The sequence below is a fragment of the Sinocyclocheilus anshuiensis genome, unplaced genomic scaffold (assembly GCF_001515605.1).
Source record: "Sinocyclocheilus anshuiensis isolate Anshui unplaced genomic scaffold, SAMN03320099.WGS_v1.1 scaffold464, whole genome shotgun sequence".
In the NCBI taxonomy this organism is placed as follows: domain Eukaryota; kingdom Metazoa; phylum Chordata; class Actinopteri; order Cypriniformes; family Cyprinidae; genus Sinocyclocheilus; species Sinocyclocheilus anshuiensis.
This window is the reverse complement of record NW_015555731.1, coordinates 487,389-507,773: the sequence shown is the minus strand read 5'-3', so window position 1 is coordinate 507,773 and position 20,385 is coordinate 487,389.

The window sequence follows — 20,385 nt, the reverse complement described above, 5'->3', positions numbered from 1 at the left end:
TCTCGTACTCGAGCGATACCGGCTCTATATCAGCGGCTGTGATTGCCTCCGGCACGAGGCCGCAGATATAGAGCCGATATCGCTCTCGTACTCGAGTGATATTGCTCATTTATACAACAGTTCATTTTGGTTCTCAAATCTAAAACGCAGGCGATAAATAAAAAAAAAATTTGTAAAAAATTTAACGCCGTTAACGCAGGGGCGAGGCTAGTATCGGCCACCCCACTCACAACTGCTGCCCATCAAACAGGAGACGTTTCAGACGTGCACTCCACTTCACCTCAGCGCCTCAACAGTACTGTAGGCTACTCGGCACGCGCTGTTCAATTGCACGCACAAAGGCACTGGCGCGCTCTGTAGCCTTTATAATTTCATATCAAAGCGCAAAAGAATCGACGTGCATGCAATGTCGTGGTCAGTTAAGTCATGAAGGCAATTAAAGCTGCCTTAAAACTGTGCATGCATGTGCACAGAACTCTGAAATTAATTTCAAATCTGTCCTGGAGCAGCCCAACACTGTCTCCCTCATCTAACACACCCGATTCAACTCGTCAGCTCATTAATAGAGACTTTAAGACCTGAAGTGGGTCAGAAAAGGTAAAGAGAGTTGAGAGAAAATACGATGCGTCATGCGTGTCAGATCCATGTTATGTTCAGCAGCGGCAGCTCTTAAAGAAACAGCACCTAAAATAACCTATTAACCCAGCTGCTGTGATGACTGTTCATCAAAGAACAAAAGAGAAAAAGAGGAAATCAATAACTTTTATAGCTTTAAGGATTCATCTATATTTAATTTAGAATTTAGTGTTTGATAACTTTATTCAATTTCTGTATATTTTCTACTTGCTGAAGGGCACAGGTAGCTAAATATGACATTGGTTATAATGGGTTCATGTGAAGATTGTTTAAAGTCTAATACATATTCAAATTGATAGCTCTCAATTATACTGTAATGTTGAATGGCTATAGTCAATGGTTAAATATTAGGAAAAAATTATTTTATAGAGGCATCAGTAGTATTGGTGTCAGTGATACTGGGCTTCAGTCATAACAAAAGATGCCATTAAACAAATATTAAAAATATACTGTCTTTATGTTGTTTCTACATTAATTTGAAGATTAAATCTGAAAATACTGCAATATAAAAGTATATTTATATATATATACATATATAATGAAAAATAAATAAGACAATTTTCTACAACTTTACAATACAGTGTCACTGTAGGATATGCGCACTGGAGGATGGCAGGTGGTGGTTAGGTGAAACCGTAGGTAGTGGGGGCCCCTTTTGAAAGTCTGCTTAGGGCCCCCAAAATGCTAGGCTCGGCTCTGCTCCGACCTCCTCTACTCCATGTGTTTCTCTGCACAGGCCCCGTGCACCCAGGATGCGATCTTTCCAAGTGTCCACCACAGATCCTGGGTGCACCAGCAGCAGAAGGCGTGAACCAGGCCCAGGGTGAAGACCTCTCCCCTTCCGCCACCCTCGGTCTTTGAGATCTCCATCCGGAACGGCTTTGCTCCCCTTAATGAGATGTGAATGATTATGTGAACTTCAGTTCAGATGCATTTACATTGTGACTGTGCCTCATATGCAATCAATTGAAAGGTGTGAACCAAATGGTCTATGCCAGCGGTAGGCAAGTTCGGTCCTGGTGAGTCGCAGTCCTGCAGAGTTCAAATCAAATCAAATCAACTCAACATTTATTTATATAGCACATTTAAAACAACACCAGCTGACCAAAGTGCTTTACATGTCTAAAAATTACTCAAACAAACACAACACACAAAATATCCATCACTGCTCAGTGTCCCAAAAGCTAGGGGCAACTGTATGCCACAGAGTAAAGGTGTGTTTTCAACTTTGATTTAAAACAGTCAAATGAGTCACATGATCTAATGTGCAATGGGATACTATTCCAAAGACGTGGGGCTACCACAGAGATGGCTCGATCACCTTTGGTTTTCAACCGTGATCTGGGAACATGTAAAAGCAAACTCTGTGATGATCTTAGAGGTCTAGCAACACAGTGCTGCTGTAACAGACATGACATGTACTCTGGAGCAAGGCCATGCAAACCTTTTAAAACCATTATCAAAACTTTATATTGGACTCTAAAATCAACAGGAAGCCAGTGCAATGAAGCCAGCACTGGAGAAATGCTGGACCACTTCCTTGTGCCAGTCAACAGTCTAGCTGCAGCATTTTGTACTAGCTGCAGCCGTGAGAGCAGATTCTTAGACAACCCTAAATATAACGAGTTGCAATAATCCAATCTGGATGAAATAAAAGCATGAATCACTGTTTCCATGTCCTAAGAAAACAGAATTCTCTTCAATTTGGCAATAATTCGCAATTGATAGAAGCTTCCTTTAACAACAGCACTGACTTGTCTATCAAACTTCAACTCCGAGTCAAAGATTACACCAAGGTTTCTTACTTGAGTGTTGATATTAGTGGCTAAGGGGCCTAGATGTACAGAAAGCTGTTTGGCTAACTTTGGAGGGCCAAAAATCACCACTTCCGATTTAGACTCATTGAGCTGCAGAAAACTAGAAGCCATCCATGCCCTTATTACATCCAAACACTCAAACAAAGTTGAAATATTGGCGTCATTGTTACATTTTAGGGGCAAATACAGCTGGATGTCATCAGCATAACAATGATAAGCCACATTAAATTTCTGACAGACTATACGCAAAGGAAGCATAAATAAAGAGAACAACACAGGACCAAGACATGAGCCCTGAGGAACCCCCGAGGAAATAAACTGTGAAGATGAAATAGAGCTTCCTAGCTCCACCGCAAAGGATCTTCCATGTAGATAGGATGAGAACCACTTTAAAGCAAGCCCCTTAATCCCCCCCCCACACACTCCTGCAAACGGTCAAGAAGAATCCCATGATCCACAGTGTCAAACACTGCGCTAAGATCCAGAAGCACCAAAACAGCACAATTACCAGCGTCTACAGACAGCAATAAATCATTTGACACTTTGCGAAGGGCAGTTTCAGTGCTGTGTTGAGTCCTGAAACCAGACTGAAATTTATCAAAAATGTTGTTTTCATTTAAAAATGTAGAAAGTTGATTAAGAACCACCTTCTCCAATAACTTAGCCAAGAAAGGCAGTTTTGAAATTGGTCTATAGTTATTTAACACTGAAGGGTCCAGAGTGGGCTTTTTCAAAAGAGGCTGCACCAAGGCATGTTTAAAATATGATGGAACTACACCCTTTGAAAGACTCTGATTCATTATGGACAGGATCATAGAACCCACCACATCCCAAATCTGAGTTAATAAACGAGGTGGGATAACATCAAGCGAACAATAAGATGGCTTAAGATGTTGAATAACTACTAACAACTCAGACAGAGAAATGGGCTCAAACATCGAAAACTGAGCAGAAGTGTGGGAGTCAGGCCAAGCTAGGAGACAGACAGGATTCGAAGCAGAGATTGAGATATTAGCTCTAGTAGTACTGATCTTATCCACAAAAAAAAATGTGAGAAACTTTCACAGGCTTTCTTGGAATTATCAAAAACAGCTGAACCTACAGTATTCAAGACTGTGTTTATTGTACGAAATAGCACTCTCGGACAATGATGATTCTGTGATATTAGAGCTGAAAAATAATGTTAATAATAATTAACAAACTGTTGGTAGGTATGCATGCAGTCTCTGAGTATCTCATAAGAGACTTGGAGCTTATTTATTTTCCATCTCCTCTCTGCCTGCCTCCATTTTTGCCTAATTGATCGGCTCTCTGCATTAAGCCAGGGTTGAGAAAACGTTTTAGATTTTACCTTTTTAAAAGGGGCTATGGAGTCCAGAATACCACTACACTCGGAGTTAAAACTATCAACCAACATATCTAAATCTAGGCATGATGGGGACAATTCTGTGACACACAAATGCGTATGGGACTTAAATGCCTCTGAAAACTCAGAGGCTGTCAAAGCATTAATGGGCCTTACACGACGACCTGCTGACTCACTGCCTTGAGTGATCATAGAGAAAACCATATTAAAAGTAATAAAATAATGATAATAATGAGAGCCCATTGTTTTCTACAGCCAGCTCACACACCGGAATACCCCAAGACAAAACCAAGTCCAGTGTATGGGCTTGTACATGAGTAGAGCCCACTACTGACTGAGTAAGGTTAAAAGTGTCCGACACAGTGAGAAAATCTTGAACTAGGGGCCTATTCGGACAACAGAGATGAATATTAAAATCACCTAGGATGACAAGGCTATCAGAACACATTATCATAGAAGATAAAAATTCAGAGAATTCCCAAATAAAATCTTTGTTATATTTGTGAGGTCTGTATAAAAGTGCAAAAATCACAGGCGTAGTCAAATCCACTTCAAAACTTGCACTTCAAAACTCCCAAACATTACCTCAGATACAGGCTTACATTTAAAACAGCTCACGGAAGGAGTACAAGGAAGAAAAGTCAGAAGGAGAGGCTTCAGCAAGAGATTGTCGATCACCCTCATTAAGCCAAGTCTCAGTCATAAAAAGAAAGTCCAGGCCATGTGAAGAGATCAGATCATTAATTAAAAATGTTTTATTAGTAATAGACCTGATATTTATCAAGGCCATCTTCACAGACAAATCGACAGAAGCCTCATTTCGATAAGTTGGAGGCACATATTCCAAATAACGCAGGTTATCAAAATTAATCCCCCTCTTCTTTGAATGACGTAGAATAATTTTGAATCCCGATGACACCTCCCGACAAGGAGGAACAACCTCAACCAGCTCAGAGTACCTTACATCCTAGAGTCGCATTGAGAAATGCTGGAACGTGGAATCGAAGTCATCCACCACTGAGCTTGCATGTCTGGCGAGACCAGCAGCGAAGGCACACGCACGTGCAATCCTCAGTCTCACCAGCACACCTCCTTGCTTGCCCCGTCTCCTGCTACGTTTCCTTCGGTATCGAAAACAATCTGTGAGCCCGCACCAGTCCTCCGAGGCACACGCCGTGTACGGGGGATCGCATGTCTTATGGCCACCCGAGTGTCAACTAGAAGCCACAACATCCGACTTTTTAAGACTTAGCAGGAACTCGTGCTCATTCACGCGAAGCGAGCTGACTCGGTGCACGAGCAGTGATGAAAACAGGACAAGAACAGGTAATACGTAGGATACACACAACAGACGGCAAGCCGAATTACACACAGGCGCCATCTTTTTCAAGAATGCTTTCTTGAATTCTTTCCAATGTTGGAGTTCAGCTCCAACCCTGAAAAAATCTCACTTGCCCATAGCCTTAGTAATAATGAAGACATTGATTAGCTTGTTCAGGTGCGTTTGATTAGGGTTGGAGCTGAAATCTGCAGGACTGCTGCTATCTAGGACTGAACTTGCCTACCCCTGGTTTATACAATTAGAATAACAATGGAACAGCGTTCCCGAGGAACTTCTTGTAGATTGCAGGATCTCCAGCAGGAGGTCTTAACAGTATCTATTGTTTGTAGCCATTTTGTCTTCAAGTATAAAGTTCTGTCTCACAGACAGAACTCTGGGATAAGCTAAGATTCTTACAAGGGTTAAGACTGTTTGAAGGATGACATGCTGACATCGCTACCGAAGAACTGCTACACTACCATCTTCAAAAAATTCTTCTCCCCACAAGAACTTCAGTCAAACTTATTTATTTTATGTATTAGAGAAATACAAACAGTACATTACATGTCCAACCAGAGACAGCAAATATTGGATCACTGTTACACCTAAATAAAGAATGCATATCACTCTGTCCCACATGTGGCTTTGGGGCTCTCTGATCACTGTTTGGTTCATCTTATACCGACCATCTTAGCATTCAATAATGATAAAACGTGGTTTACTGGGAAACTCAAACAGCTTCGTCACGCCAAAGAGGATGCTTACTGAAGTACTTCAACTACTCTGAGAAGCTTAAAAAACAGTGTTCAGCCAACGACTTGGCATTAGTATGGACTGTACAAGATACCATCCCCCACAATCTGCAGAGAATCAACAACTGGCTGATGATCTGAATGCGTTTTACTGCTGATATGAAAAGACCAGACTCACGCCCAACACCCACTCTGATCTGCACTTCACATATTCACCTACCCCCCCTGCAACCCCCCTCCCTCCCTCCACCACCATTCATCCTGCACTGAACGCATCACATGAACAGGTGTAAATTTTTTGTACGAACTAACATTTTGAAAATACAAACATTTTCATGAATTTGAAAGTTTATGTCAGAACGGCGTTATGAACGATTTACACAAAAATTAGTTCTGCTCATGTTTCATGAATGAGACCCATAGAGTGGCGGACTTGAACCCGGGTCGATCGCGTCAAAAGATAATTGTGTGAGTCCAACTCTCTACTGCCTACACTACTGACGCTGTTGAATTGAGTGCGTCTTTTTTTATTCTTGAGTGTCAACCAGACATTGGTGGGCGGAGCTACTGTAAATAGCATTTGCCAACAAGCGTGCTATTTGCACTTAATGTAATTAACACTCAGATTTTTTTTTTCACTCGCTTGGGCCCCCCCGTGCCCATAATGTCCATTGGATAATCCGTCCCTGTTGTAGACAAACACTATCTGATTAAATTAATAACACAAATAATTGTATTTTTCACATTTTTTAAAAATACAGTAAATAATCAATAACAGTTCAGGAGAAATTGGGTGAATCCTTTGAATTTAGTAACAAAAGTTGGTTAGTTTACAAACTTATTCTTGCTTGCCAGAGTGTATCCAAAGTGTTATATTCTCCTACATGATTAAAAAAGAGAAAGAAATTGTACTTGATATTAACATGTTTTATGTTCCAGCAACAACCATTAAATGCTGACTCTCTACACAAACTTTTATTACATGCAAAATCATATGTATTCAAATGTGATTCATATCACATTTAATGTGATTTCATTTACATGACAGCATGATCATATATCATGCTCCTCAGGTTCATATATTTCGTGCTTCATGTTTTTTACCTTTTGATTGCATAACTGCTCACATTCTTACTGACATGCACAGATTGAGCACAGAAACAATATTTACTAGTTTTGCATCACCAAGAAAATAGAAGATAAGATTATGCACATTTTGAAGAAAACATGAAGTATAATAGTATCAAATATGAGGTATCAGAAGTTTAAAGTAAAGCACGTTTGAAAGAATGAACTTTGTTTAAATGAACTTTACAGCTTTGAATCAAATATGAGGTATCAGAAGTTTCAAGTAAAGCACGTTTGAAAGAATGAACTTTGTTTAAATGAACTTTGCAGCTTTGATTTATTGTAGATGATGTGACTTTACGGGAATTAAAAATTGTAAGACTCCACGCCTCTATTTAGAGATCAGTAATGATTGGAAAAGTTGCAGATACTTTCACATCGATCAACAAATCCTTTGTCGTTTATTTAGCTAAAGAGTCAAACAGTCGCAGAAGGCACCGATTGTGGTGATTTTCTCTAGATACAGGTGAGTTCAAAGTCTGACATGCAGTGATATTAATATGACTGTTGTGACAACCCTGAGTCTCCTGATCCTGTTGGGAGTAGAGTGTGGGAGTTTTTGATTGGTTGTCCTCATATTAATTGATAATTAGTTTGAGTATTTAAGAGTGCAATGTGTTATTTGGGGGGGGGGCTTTCTGTGGGATAGTTCTCTCAGGAGTGGCTCTTTCTGACTTTTTTTCTCATTTCTTTTGGCATTTCTTATATCATGTAGTTAAAATAATTCTTTTTTATTTTCTTTAACATCCCTAGACTTTCGTTTATTATTTCTACTAATTGTTGTTGTAATAGTTTCATTCAATAAAATAAGTTGTTTTTTGATTAGACTTGTTGACTGATCCCTCTTTTATGTTGCAACCTTAAACGAGCGGGTCATAACATAAAATTGGGGGCTCGTCCGGTATAGCTACATGTATAAGTAAATGCATAATGTTTTCAGTGTGTTCACCTGTGTAAATGAGTAGACTTCAGGTAGTTAGAGTGTCCTCAGCTGGGTTTTTAATCCTTCCATCGAGGCTCTGTTTGTTATTTTAATTTGTAATTTTGTCTTTATTATTTTTGAAGGTTATTCTGGGAGGAGGTTTCAAATCTCTGTCGGGGTACACTCCGGGTTTTTGGTTTGAAATGCCAGATGTCCTCGAGTTCTGCGTTTAAACACCGCCCCCAGAGTCCGGTACGCCTTTGAAGAGCAGATAGGCTTAGTTAGTTCCATTTATAGTCAGGAACTGAAGTCTCAATTTTCATTTAAAGGTCCCATATTGTCAAAACTGAAATTTCCTGGCTTTTTTCATGATAACTGAAGTCTAGGTGCTATGTAACTACCATATAAGTTTCAAAACAGTCAGTCCACAGTAAAATTCACACAGCCTGCTTAAAGTAGCTGTGATTTTTCATGAACCGTTGTGACTTCCGTAAAAAGTTGACGTCAGAACTACACAGTCACCGCCTTCAGTCCCACTCTCCTTTTGCCAAATCCCCAGACAACATCACATCCATGCTATTGCTGAGCAACGACAACACGGAAACATGTCGAAAAGGTTAACTTTAACCACGAAACCAGATCGGCCGACCTGTAACGTTACACTCTCACTCAAATATATATTCTTAAGGACATCAAAACCTAAAATAAAACTCCAGAAAGGTGTAAAATATGGGACCTTTAAGGTGACACTTTTGTTGTATCTCTGTATCTGTCTTTGTGATCTCTACCGAGTACGAAGATAATTCGATAAATGACTTGTGGTAAGTCTTTATTTATCTTTAATCTATGGTAGTGTTTTCATCCGGAGCGTGTATGTGTGACGATCCCCCGCGAAGTGGTTGATAGGATTTGTAGTTCCAACGCTCTAGTTTACCGGTGTTGTGCCCATTTTCAACTCCCTGCCAAATTATTACCCCCCTCATTGAAATTGCTACCTGATTGCCTAATCCTAACCCCACCCCAATTCCTAACCCCTCCCCCACACCTAACCCTTAACCTACCAATACTAGGGGGGTAATAATCTGGCGGGGCTCAGAATTCGGCTCTACACCGGTATCTCACGTGCTAGTTTAGCAGCGTCTCATGTGTGTTTGTTTTGTTGTGCTCTGCTGACTCTTTTAGTAGAAATGTTGTCGGTAATCGATGATCTCTTCGCATTTCCTTCGGAAGTGTTACTGTAGAGATGTACGAAGTAAGAGCTGTTGCAGATTGCCGAGCATTTTGGTGTGGAGGTAACGAGTAATGATAAGAAGCTTAAACAGACACTGCTGAAAGTTGTGAAAGACGCACTTGTCGAGTAGGGCGTTTTAGAGGTAAGAACTCCACCTGTTAACCCTGACACGTCTTTAACCGTTCCTTTTTATGATGCTGGGCGTAATGTGAAGTTTAGTGACCTGTCTTTACAAGAGAAACAGTTATGTGTTGATTCTGAAAAATTTCGTGCTGAGTGTGATGCTTGCACGTTGAAACAGAAAGAGTTAGAAAAGGATATTGAGTTTAAGAAGTTACAAAAGCAGTTGGAGTTACGTAAGATGGTGTAGGGGAATTTACAGTTAAAACCCAAGGACCAGATATGATGAATGAAGACCAGGAGTCAGAGATGCGATCAATTAAAGAAAATTTTTCTTATCAGCATTCAGCATGGTTCATTACACACACACACACACTATGCCTGTCTCTTTTTAGAGAGTAAAAATACAGAATAACGCAGGATTATTTATATTTATTATGCAACTAGCAGTTAAATTGCTCAATAAGCAAGTTGCAAGCAATATCATAAAACAGTAGAACACATAAATGTCACAGTTGTCCCAATCACCGCGCGCTCAATCCACTCAGCGTGCTTTGCTTATCAGCTGGCGCAAATCAGCTATACAGGTGTTAATACTGAATGTTTAACATTATATTCATTGTATACATATACTTCGTAGACATCCTTAATCTCTAATAACTCCATTCTGCTGTCTGTTGTTCTGTTGTGGGTGTTTCTTTGTCTGAATATGGCACTTAACACATGCTGTGTGGTATCGGCGTTTGGTATCGGGGCGTTTTAACGAGTACGAGTATGAGTACAGGAGCTTAGTATCGGGCCCGATACCGATACCAGTATCGGTATCGGTGCATCCCTAAATATTATTATGAAGGATGTGGTAGATCAGCATCCACTCCAACCACTCCTTCAATGGAATTACAATTTGAGAAAGAAAGAGAGGAAAGAGAGTTTCAATTACGAAAACTTGAGTTGGAGCTGAATGCAAAAATGGCTGAAATTCCCATTCCTGTCACTTGATGAGTCTGTGCCCGCTGCACCCGTGTTTGATGTTTATAAAAACATTAGACTTGCGCTGCCGTTTTTGGAGAAGGAAGTAGAGAAGTATTTCCAACATTTTGAATGCGTTGCAGAGTCCTTGAAATGGCCAAAATAATTTTGGACCTTATTATTGCAATGCGTTTTAGTAGGTAGAACACAGGAGGTGTATTCAGCGCTGACTACTGAACAGAGTGGTGATTACGAAATTGTAAAGTCAGCTATTTTGCATGCTTATGAATTAGCACCTGAGGCATATCACCAGAAATTCAGAAGTCATTTTAAGTCTGAGAAGTGCACATATCATGAGTTTACTAGAGAGAAAGAAAATCTGTTTGGCCGCTGGTGTCCCTGCAAACATGTCCATGCGGGGCCCATGCTGGCTTTTTGTGGGCACAGTGGGCTGGGGCCAGCCCAAACCTAAACAGGCCTGGTGCGGGCTTGCCCACGGGAGGCCCACAGCTTTGGGCTCACCGCAGGCTCTCTGTGAGCAGCCTACACTATGGGACTGCCCACATTAATCCCATGATGGCCCAGTGTGGGCCAGACATGAGCCTGTTAATAAGAATTTTGTGGGCAGTTTTCTTCCTTACCACTAGATATGCTAGGATGTTTTAGGTTTCCTTAAGTAAAGCCATGTGGTAGAGAGAGTTAGCAATAGCAAGCAGCAGTAGCCAGCATGGGAAATGTGTCATTTCAAGCCCAGTCTACACGAGTTGTTTAAAAGTGTACATTGCTGATGTGTTTTGCAGAGATGTTACATGTATGTATGGCCTATGTTTGGATTGATGCTAAGAGTGTAAGACCGTGTATTTGTATGCATTTTAGAAGGACTCTTTATTGGTGAGGACACCACATCATGGTCCAGTTTGAATATGGATTTAAAGTTATTTTTGACGTGAGACCATAGTCTGGACTATTTTTGATTGTTCCTGGTTAGGAAGAGTCTGGTGTTTGTGAGCTGTGGCGTGTTTTCATTACAAGAGGTTGGATTATTCATTTGCTATCAGCCAACTCCAGCTACGGACAGTGTTTGGAAATGGATGCACTACAGATAAGACTTTCACACACATCAGCTTTCACATGACGAAATCCTACAATCTTACATTACTTTGTTTGCTTTTTTTTGTTTTTGTACTTTTGTGTATTTACATTTTTGGCTATATGTAGCTGTATTAACCTGAATTTAATGTTTTCTATTTTGTATTTAATAAATCCAATGATTTGAAATCCCTTTGACTGCTGTACATTTTGGACAATATAGACATTAGTCATGTGGTGACTGCATCCATTTCAGATGTATAATAACTGTTTTTCCCAAAGACTTCAATTATAGTAGCTGAAAAGTATTTAAAGTGAAAGAGATGTATTGTTATAGATCAGGGGTGCATCCTGTTCCTGGAGATCTACCTTCCTACAGAGTTCAGTTCCAACCCTGATTAAACAAACCTGTCTGTAATTATCAAGTACTCCTTCAGATCCTAATTAGTTGGTTCAGTTGTGTTTGATCAGGACAAGGTTGGGCACCCCTGTTGTAGATTAATAGTGTGGGCTAAGTGAGGGCTGCCCGTGCAGGGCCAGCACTAAGGGGCCAACGTTTTGCCAATGAGCAAAATCTTAGAGGCCCTGCGCTGGCAGCCCGCTGGGGGCCCTTAGGCTAGCCCTAAGTGGGCCCCCATAAAGGGCCGGTGCAGGCTTGTTTGCAGGGGTTCCTCTGTAAAAGTTACAACTAAGGAACAGCTAAGAGAGCTCATTCTTTTAGAAGAGTTTAAAAATTGTGTTCCAAGTGCTGTTGCGATGTATCTTAACGAACATAAAGTGACTAAATTGTCCAATGCTGCTCTTATGGTAGATGAGTTTGTTCTTACTCATGTGTCTGTTAGCAATTTGAGCAAATCTAAGTTGAGTTTCTCTGAGAGGAATAACAATATGGTGGTACGCCAGAACGCTGTGACAAAACCTTCTGCTGATAATAGTTCAGTCACACGCACAAAATGTGAGATGGTTTGCTTTTGTTGTAGGAAGCCAGGACACAGAATTGCAGAAAGAGAAATCTGTTAAACCTGTTGGTTTAATTTTGCGTGTGAACTCTTCTCCTGCTCAGTTCAACAAGCAGATTAAATGCATGGATATTGCTGAGATGGAGAATGTTAAAAACAGTGCTGATTTTGCCCCGTTTATTACTGAAGGTACTGTATCTTTACCTCATTCTGAGAAGACTGTGCCAGTACGCATTCTCAGAGATACTGGGGCGGGGCAGTCATTTTTGTTAGAAGGACTTTTGCCTTTGTCCGAGCATACTGCCACTGGATCTCATGTGTTGGTCAGAGGGCTTGAAATGGGTTACATGGAAGTTCCTCTACACCGTATCCATCTTAATTCTAAACTTGTGTCAGACGATGTAGTGGTTCGAGTACGTGCTATGCTTCCCGTTCCTGGTGTCACGTTCATACTCAGTAATGATTTAGCAGGGGGAAATGTCTAGGATAAGTCAGATGGTGGGGTACCACCTATCGTAGTTTCTGATGTAGAGAAACTGGATGGGTCTTCTGACTGTCCAAATTTATTCACTGCATGTGTGATAACTTGAGTGATGGCCATGAAATGTGTGCCTAATGAACCTGAAAGTATTCTTAGTGACACCTTTATTACTTCTGAAAATTCTACTCCAACAGAATCTAGTACATGTAATAATGTTGAAGATGTGACCACTGTGAAAGAGTTAAAATCTGATGTTCGTAAGGCTGATAAGACTGATTTCTTGTTTGAAAGCCAAGTTATTAGGGATGACCATGTTAACACTTGTTCTTTGTCTCCACTTTACAGTGTGACCCGAGATTAATTAATCAAAGCACAGCAGGCAGATTAAACTCTTGAAGAATTGCTCTCTTTAGTTGCTGGTGGGGGAGGAAATAAGACTTCCCTTCCTTACTACTTCCTTGAAGATGGTTTGCTTTGTAGAAAACAGCCTGTGAGTTCTGACTCTTCACTTGATTCTAGGATCCAAATCGTTGTTCCTCTTACTTTTCGTCAGGCCATTTTACAGCTATCACATCAGGGCCTTACTGGTCATATGGGGGTACGAAAGACCTATGATAGAGTTCTGAGGAAATTTTATTGGCCTAGAATCAAGTGTGATGTGAGTAATATGTACGGTCCTGCCATACTTGTCAAATGACTGAAAAGACAAATCAAAAAATCCCATTGGCTATCCCTATCGCTGCAGTTACCACTCCTTTTGAACATTTGATCGTCAATTGCATTGGTCCTTCACCACGATCAATGGCTGGGCATGCTTATTTGCTCACTGTGATGTGTCGGTCTACACATTATCCTGCAGCTTATCCTTTGAGATCGATAACAACCAAGTCAATTTTAAAGGCTTTAACTAGTTTCATGTCTGTTTTTGGCATTGCAAAAACCATTCAATCTGATCAGGGCTCAAATTTTATGTCCAGAAAATATCTCGAGTGCTTATCATCCTCAGAGTCAGGGAGGGCTAGAAAGATTCCACCAGACTCTTAAGTCACTTTTAAGATCGTATTGTGTTGAACTTGAGTGTGACTGGGAGGATGGACTTCCTTGGCTGCTTTTGGCTATTCGTGAGGTTGTGCAAGAGAGCACAGGTTTTAGCCCAAATGAGTTGGTGTTTGGACACACTGTTAGGCGCCCTATTGCTGTTTTGGCAGATGAATGGAAAACATCTGATCCACCTGAGAATGTCTTAGACTATGTGAGCAGTTTCCGTTATCGACTCTATGAAGAGCTAATGCTCTTCAAAAATTAGGTAAGTCTCAGGAAAAGATGCAGAGGTTGTTTGATCACAAGGTTAAGTCCAGAAATTTTCAAGTAGGCGATCAAGTGTTGGCTTTATTGCCTGTTCTGTCTAGTCCATTCCAGGCTAGATTTACTGGACCTTATATGATTATGAAGTGTTATCCTAATAACAACTATTTATTAAACATGCCTGATCGTCGAAGGAAAACACAAGTTTGTCATGTTAACTTACTGAAACCTTATGTGAGTCCTGTGCCTTTTTTGTCTGTTGATGTTGTGACAACTACTGATTCTGTAGATCAGAGTGTTCAGCAGCATCTGCAGAGATGGCTGATATTCTGGAGGAGAAGAATAGTCCTTCTCGAGGTGTAGTGGAGGGGCGCCTCAACAATTCTGAGATTTTTGCTAATTTAGCTTGTCACTTGTCTCATTTGTGTGAACCAGAGAAGACTGATATAATTAAGTTGGTAAGTTCATTCCCCTCTCCTTTCTGATGTTCCTACCTGAACTCATGTCATGGAACATGACATCGATGTTGGGATGGCATAACCTGTAAAACAACATCCATATAGAGTAAACCCTATAAAAAGGAAGTTGCTTCAGAAAGAGGTGGACTACTTACTTGCTCATGATCTAGCAGAACTTAGTTTCAGTTCTTGGAGCTCTCCCTGTATTTTGGTGAGTAAATCTGATCATTCGTATCGTTTTTGCACTGATTACAGGAAGCTTAACTCCTTGACAAAGCCTGATTGTTTCCCTCTACCCAGAATTGATGACTGTATAGACCAGTGATGGGCAAACTTGGCCCTTCCAGGCCACTTTCCTGCAGAGATTTGATCCAACCCTGATATGACTCACCTGCCTGTAGCCTTCTAGTAGTCTTGAAGACAATGATTAGCTGGTTCAGGTGTGTTTGATTAGGGTTGGAGCTAACCTCTGAAGGAAAGTGGCCTGGAAGGGCCAAGTTTGCCCACTCCTGGTATAGACCGTATGGGTTCTGTACAGTTTGTTAGTAAATTCGATCTCGTGCTAAGGAATTATCTGCTTTTATAACACCTGATTTTCTCCAGTATACAGTTATGCCTTTTGGGGTCCGGAATGCTCCTGCTACATTTCAGCAGTTAATAAATCATGTGTTGTCTGGGATGTCTGGATGTGAAGCTTACCTGGTTGATGTTGCTTTGTACAGTTCTTCTTGATCAGAACACCTCACACTAATTCGAGAGCTTTTTGAGCAGTTGTCCAAAGCTAACTTAACTATTAATCTTGCCAAATGTGAATTTGGGAAGGCCACTGTAACATATTTGGGTAAGGTGGTTTATAGCGGGTGTGTCAAACCTATCAATGCTAAAGTTTACGCCATCTGTTGTTTCCCCACTCCAACAACTCGACGTGAGTTACGACGATTTCTCGGGATGGTGGGCTACTATAGAGGGTTTTGTAAAAACTTTGCAAGTGTAGTTACCCCGTTGACCGACTTGTTAAGCCCAAAGAGACCTTTTAAATGGTCAGAACAATGTCAGTGTGCCTTCGGCAATGCTAAGTTGTTGTAGGCCAACGCTCCTGTACAAATTGCTCCAAATTTTGAGAAACAATTTTTACTTGCAGTTGACTCAAAAGGAATTGTACATCAGGTCAGTTATTTTTCAAAAAAAAAATTCTTGTCATCAACAAGTGTATTCTACTATGGAAAAAAGGCTTTAGCCCTTGTTTTAGCAGTTCAACATTTCGAGATCTATTTAAGTTCGGTTTGTGGTCCTATTGTTGTATATACTGACCATAATCCGTTGACTTTCTTAGATCGAATGCGTGGTAAGAATCAAAGAATAATGAGATGGAGCCTTATTCTGCAACCTTTCCACTTACAGATTAAACACATACATGGTAAGGATAATTTAATTGCTGATGCTCTCTCATGGGTGTAAGATATCCCATAGTGTTGGGTTATCTTCTCTCTATCAATCTTCTCTCTTTCTTATATTTTCTTTTTCTTTTTTCTCCTTTCTCTCTCATCTTTTCTCTCTTTATCCTAGGGCCCAGGAATGCAGGAGTGAAATAGAGTGGGATTTATGGAGATGATTATTAATGTTACCTTCTATTTATTCTTTTGTATTTGAATTGTTATTTTGTGTGTGTACTGTGTTTTGCTTTTGCCGGTTCCTTATGGAACCTCCTTTTGGAGTGGGAGGTGTGATGACCCTGATTCTCCTGATCCTGTTGGGAGTAGAGTGTGGGAGTTTTTGATTGGTTGTCCTCATGTTAATTGATAATTAGTTTGAGTATTTAAGAGTGCAATGTGTTATTTGGAAGGGGCTCTCTGTGGGATTGTTCTTTCAGGCGTGGCTCTTTCTAACTTTTTTCTCATTTGTTTCTTTTGGCATTTCTTATATGATGTAGTTAAAGTTTTGTTGTTATTATAATTCTAATTTATATAATTATTTTCTTTAACATCCCTAGACTTTCATTTATTAGTTCTACTAATTGTTCTTGTAATAGCTTCATTAAATAAATTAAGTTGTTTTTTGATTAGACTTGTTGACTGATCCCTGTTTTATCTTGCAACCTTAAACGAGCGGGTCGTAACACTGTGTTTTGCTCTTTATTAAGGTTCTATGGGTTTAAGAGTCTCATTCTGAATGTCTTAGTTCATTTCTGATTTTCTGACTCTAACAACCAAAAGTAAATAGAAAAATTGGCTATTAGAATATAGAATGTAAATACACTAAATGTTTCATTTGACAGTTTTGCATCTTAAGTTATTTTTCATCTCTAATTAAAACATTTAGAGCTTCATTTCTGCTCAGAGTAGCTGTTTGTGAAGATTAGAAAGCACAAGCGAATCATCCACACATAAGACAAAATGGACAGATGCTGAAATATCTGTCATGAAGCCCATTTTCATTTAGCATACAGATATTACTTTAATTTTAATTAAGGAAATAAGCCAAAACCTCCTCAAATTTTTTTGATGAAGTATACCACCATATAAAATGCCATGTAATCACCAAAATGGGATCTGTGTTAATGAAACGATTCAAACTCACAAAACTCTTTAATGGAGATAACATCACAGAAGTATAAAATGAATGAAGGTCAATATTGATAAACGAAGGTCAATAATGATGAACAAAGGTTGATAATAACTGCTGTTACGTCATTCTTTATGATATGTGTCATAAAGAACGACACGTCTGATCAAACACTTGCATTTTTCAAGATTATTGACTGAGTTTGACTGGCTACAGGTGAGTTCAAAGTCTGATTGTGAGCAGAGAAAGAGAAAGAGTACTGAAAATATACTCAAGTAACAGTACTATTACTTTCCAAAAAAAAACATAGTGTGAGTAAAGTAAAAGTATTTGTCCAAAAAACTATTTGAGTAAAAGTAAAAGGTAGCTTATTTCAAATTACTCATGAGTAGTGAGTACTAAGTACTACATTTTGGATTCAAGCCTCCTTATAATAAACACTGTAGAATTTTATAAAAAAAAAATTAGAAAAACACTTTACAGTACATACTGTAATTCACATTCTCTTTTACTCTTTGTCAGAAAGAATTAATATATATATCATCCAACAGTTTTAATTTTGACAACTTACCAACTTTTTAAAATATGTCATTTATGATCAAATGTGTCTACTATCAAAACAGCAGGGAAAGATTATTACAGAGATGAAAATGGAGCCCGTAAGCACTGAAAATGCCTCTTCAAGATTTGGAAGGGCATAGGCATCCTTAATGCGCTCCAAATGGTTTGCACGTTCAACTTCCTGAAATTGATACAAAGCCAAACGGAATTATCTTTTTTTCTCACCACAACAATGGGAGAGGTGAATGGAGATTCAGACTCCCTGATTACACCGGCATCCAACAACTCCTGCAAGTGTTTCCTGACTGCCCTAACATCTTGCGGATGAATCGGTCTGGGTCTATGTTTGAAGGGAGTCTCATCGCTGAGCTTAATGCGATGTTTCACCTTGAAGGTATGGCCAAAATCCATGTCGTGCAAGGCGAAAAATTCAGGCATCGAATTCAGCAAGGCGGATATACGACTCTTCCATTCTGTAGGCAAGGGTGAGTCACCGAAATCAATGTTTATATGCTGCTTTGTCAATTCTGCCAGGACTTGTGATGGGTCACCCCTCTGAGGGACTTCCATAACCTGTTGGACAGCATACATCTCAGCTAGTACTCTTTTAGGAGAGACCAAAATGTCAGCATGTGTCTCATTCTTTAACATCACAGTCACATGAAAGAACCGTTTGTTGGGCAGGGCGTGCAGACCACTAGCGACAACTAAACCACCTGGTAAGTTGGACAGTTCAGAACACCCAATGAGAGTTACATTCTCTGGAAAGCAGCTAGTCAGGTAAAAAACTCCATCAACTACTGCTGTACCACCCGCAGGCACCGTTTCAGCACGGTCACTTCCCAGGGTCACATGTCCCAAGGTCTCTACACACCTTTGCTTGTGCCTGGCACTCAGAATCTTAAGCACAGCACGATACCCACTGAAGGTTGGATTAGGCTCAACATCATCACCCTCAACATGAATGTCATACAGAGTGTCAAGGGAGTTTGTTCCGATTAATATTTGCTGCACTCCTACCAGGTTGGGGACCACCAAGGCTAAGGTGTCAATTTTGGCTTCTATACCCAAAAATCCCTTAGGGAAGGTTAACCCTTTCGCACGTGAGTTTAAAATATTCTAGCTGAGCCCCCAGCGTGAGTTTTTTTTAGGCGACCGTTATTTTAAAATGTATCGCCTTACTGTTTCCATGGCGACGCGTCATGCTTGTCATGTGACACAACGCAGCCACAATAGATCTGTGTGACACATGGATCGCTTTTATTTAGTTTTTCCTGTTTTATTCAAAATATTCACAAACATGCTCACTATATTATGAAATATCTGATATTCCGATTCTGAAATATGTGCAATTAAATATGTTTGGTAGTTTAAACACTTTTATATCGACCGTGTTAGTTGATCTATACCGGGTGATGGGCGCCGCCATGTTAGTTCGCGCTGAATCAAAAAGTCTCACTATATTATGCTCACTATATTATGAAATATCTGATATTCCGATTCTGAAATATGTGCAAGTAAATCTATTTGGTAACGTTAGTTTAAACACTTTTATATCGACCGTGTTAGTTGATCTATACCGGGGGATGGGCGCCGCCATGTTAATTCGCGCTGAATCCGAGCTGTGGGTTTTACAACATGCAAATTCATCCTCTCCTACCGAAACACGTTAAAGTAGGTCTCCGGTAAACTGGGAGAAGAGCAGAGTAAACTTTATAGTTACCTACACAATCTGTATATGATATGAATAAAAACATGTCGTCAGATTATATTTGTAAGGATCATTATTGATTTCCATAAACATCAGCGTGCATTTTACAAACTGTAAATGTATGGTTTTGCTAGTACTTATGTGTATTTAAATGTCTGAAACCTAAAATAAGCATTATATGGCTGAAAACACTGAATATTTGTGATAATATGACAAGCCGATCTGCCCTCTGCGCCAGGCAAAGCGCGAAAGCAGATTTAAATTCAGCAGTTGATGACGTGACGCACTGAAAGTTCTAATCACACTGGTGTGATCGTACGCTTCAGGGACAAGCCAAGACTGATCACACCGGTGTGAACGTACGCGTCAAAGGGTTAAAGTTAGCTCCACGTACCCTAAATAGGGAACAGACTGCCCGTTGGCCCCTTCTACTTCTAAAAGAGCTTTCAACGGCATCACTGGATGGTCTGCCAGATGGGCTTTGTGGAAAGATGAAGGAATTGTGGTCACTTGGGACCCAGTATCCAACAAACAATTCACCTTCATCCCCTCAATGCACACATGAGCAGTACATTTTGTTCCAATTAAACCTTTTGGCAACCTCCCTTTCATGGTACTTTTTGAATAGTAGTCAAAAGTTTCCTGGTCTTGTTTAGGGCACTGAGACTCGCCCCCGTTCTCTGCATGCCCTACTGCAGAGACGGCTTGGAGTTTCACTGCTGCGATTTCACTTGGTTCTGCAAGTCCAATTGGGCTTGCTTCTCCCTCAACAAACTGTGTTTTCTGGCCGCTTTGGAGGGGTCTGGTTCATTTTCACAGTGGACAGCAATGTGTCCCTCCTCGCCGCAGTGAAATCAATACCCGGGACGAGGTCGAGATGCCCCCACCAAATTCATCGTAGACTGCTTAAATTCCTTTGACTCAACCTGTCTGAACCGTGAATTTTCAAAATTTCCACGAAACCCCATCGCTTTTTGCATTTGGCTTTTCTGCACTT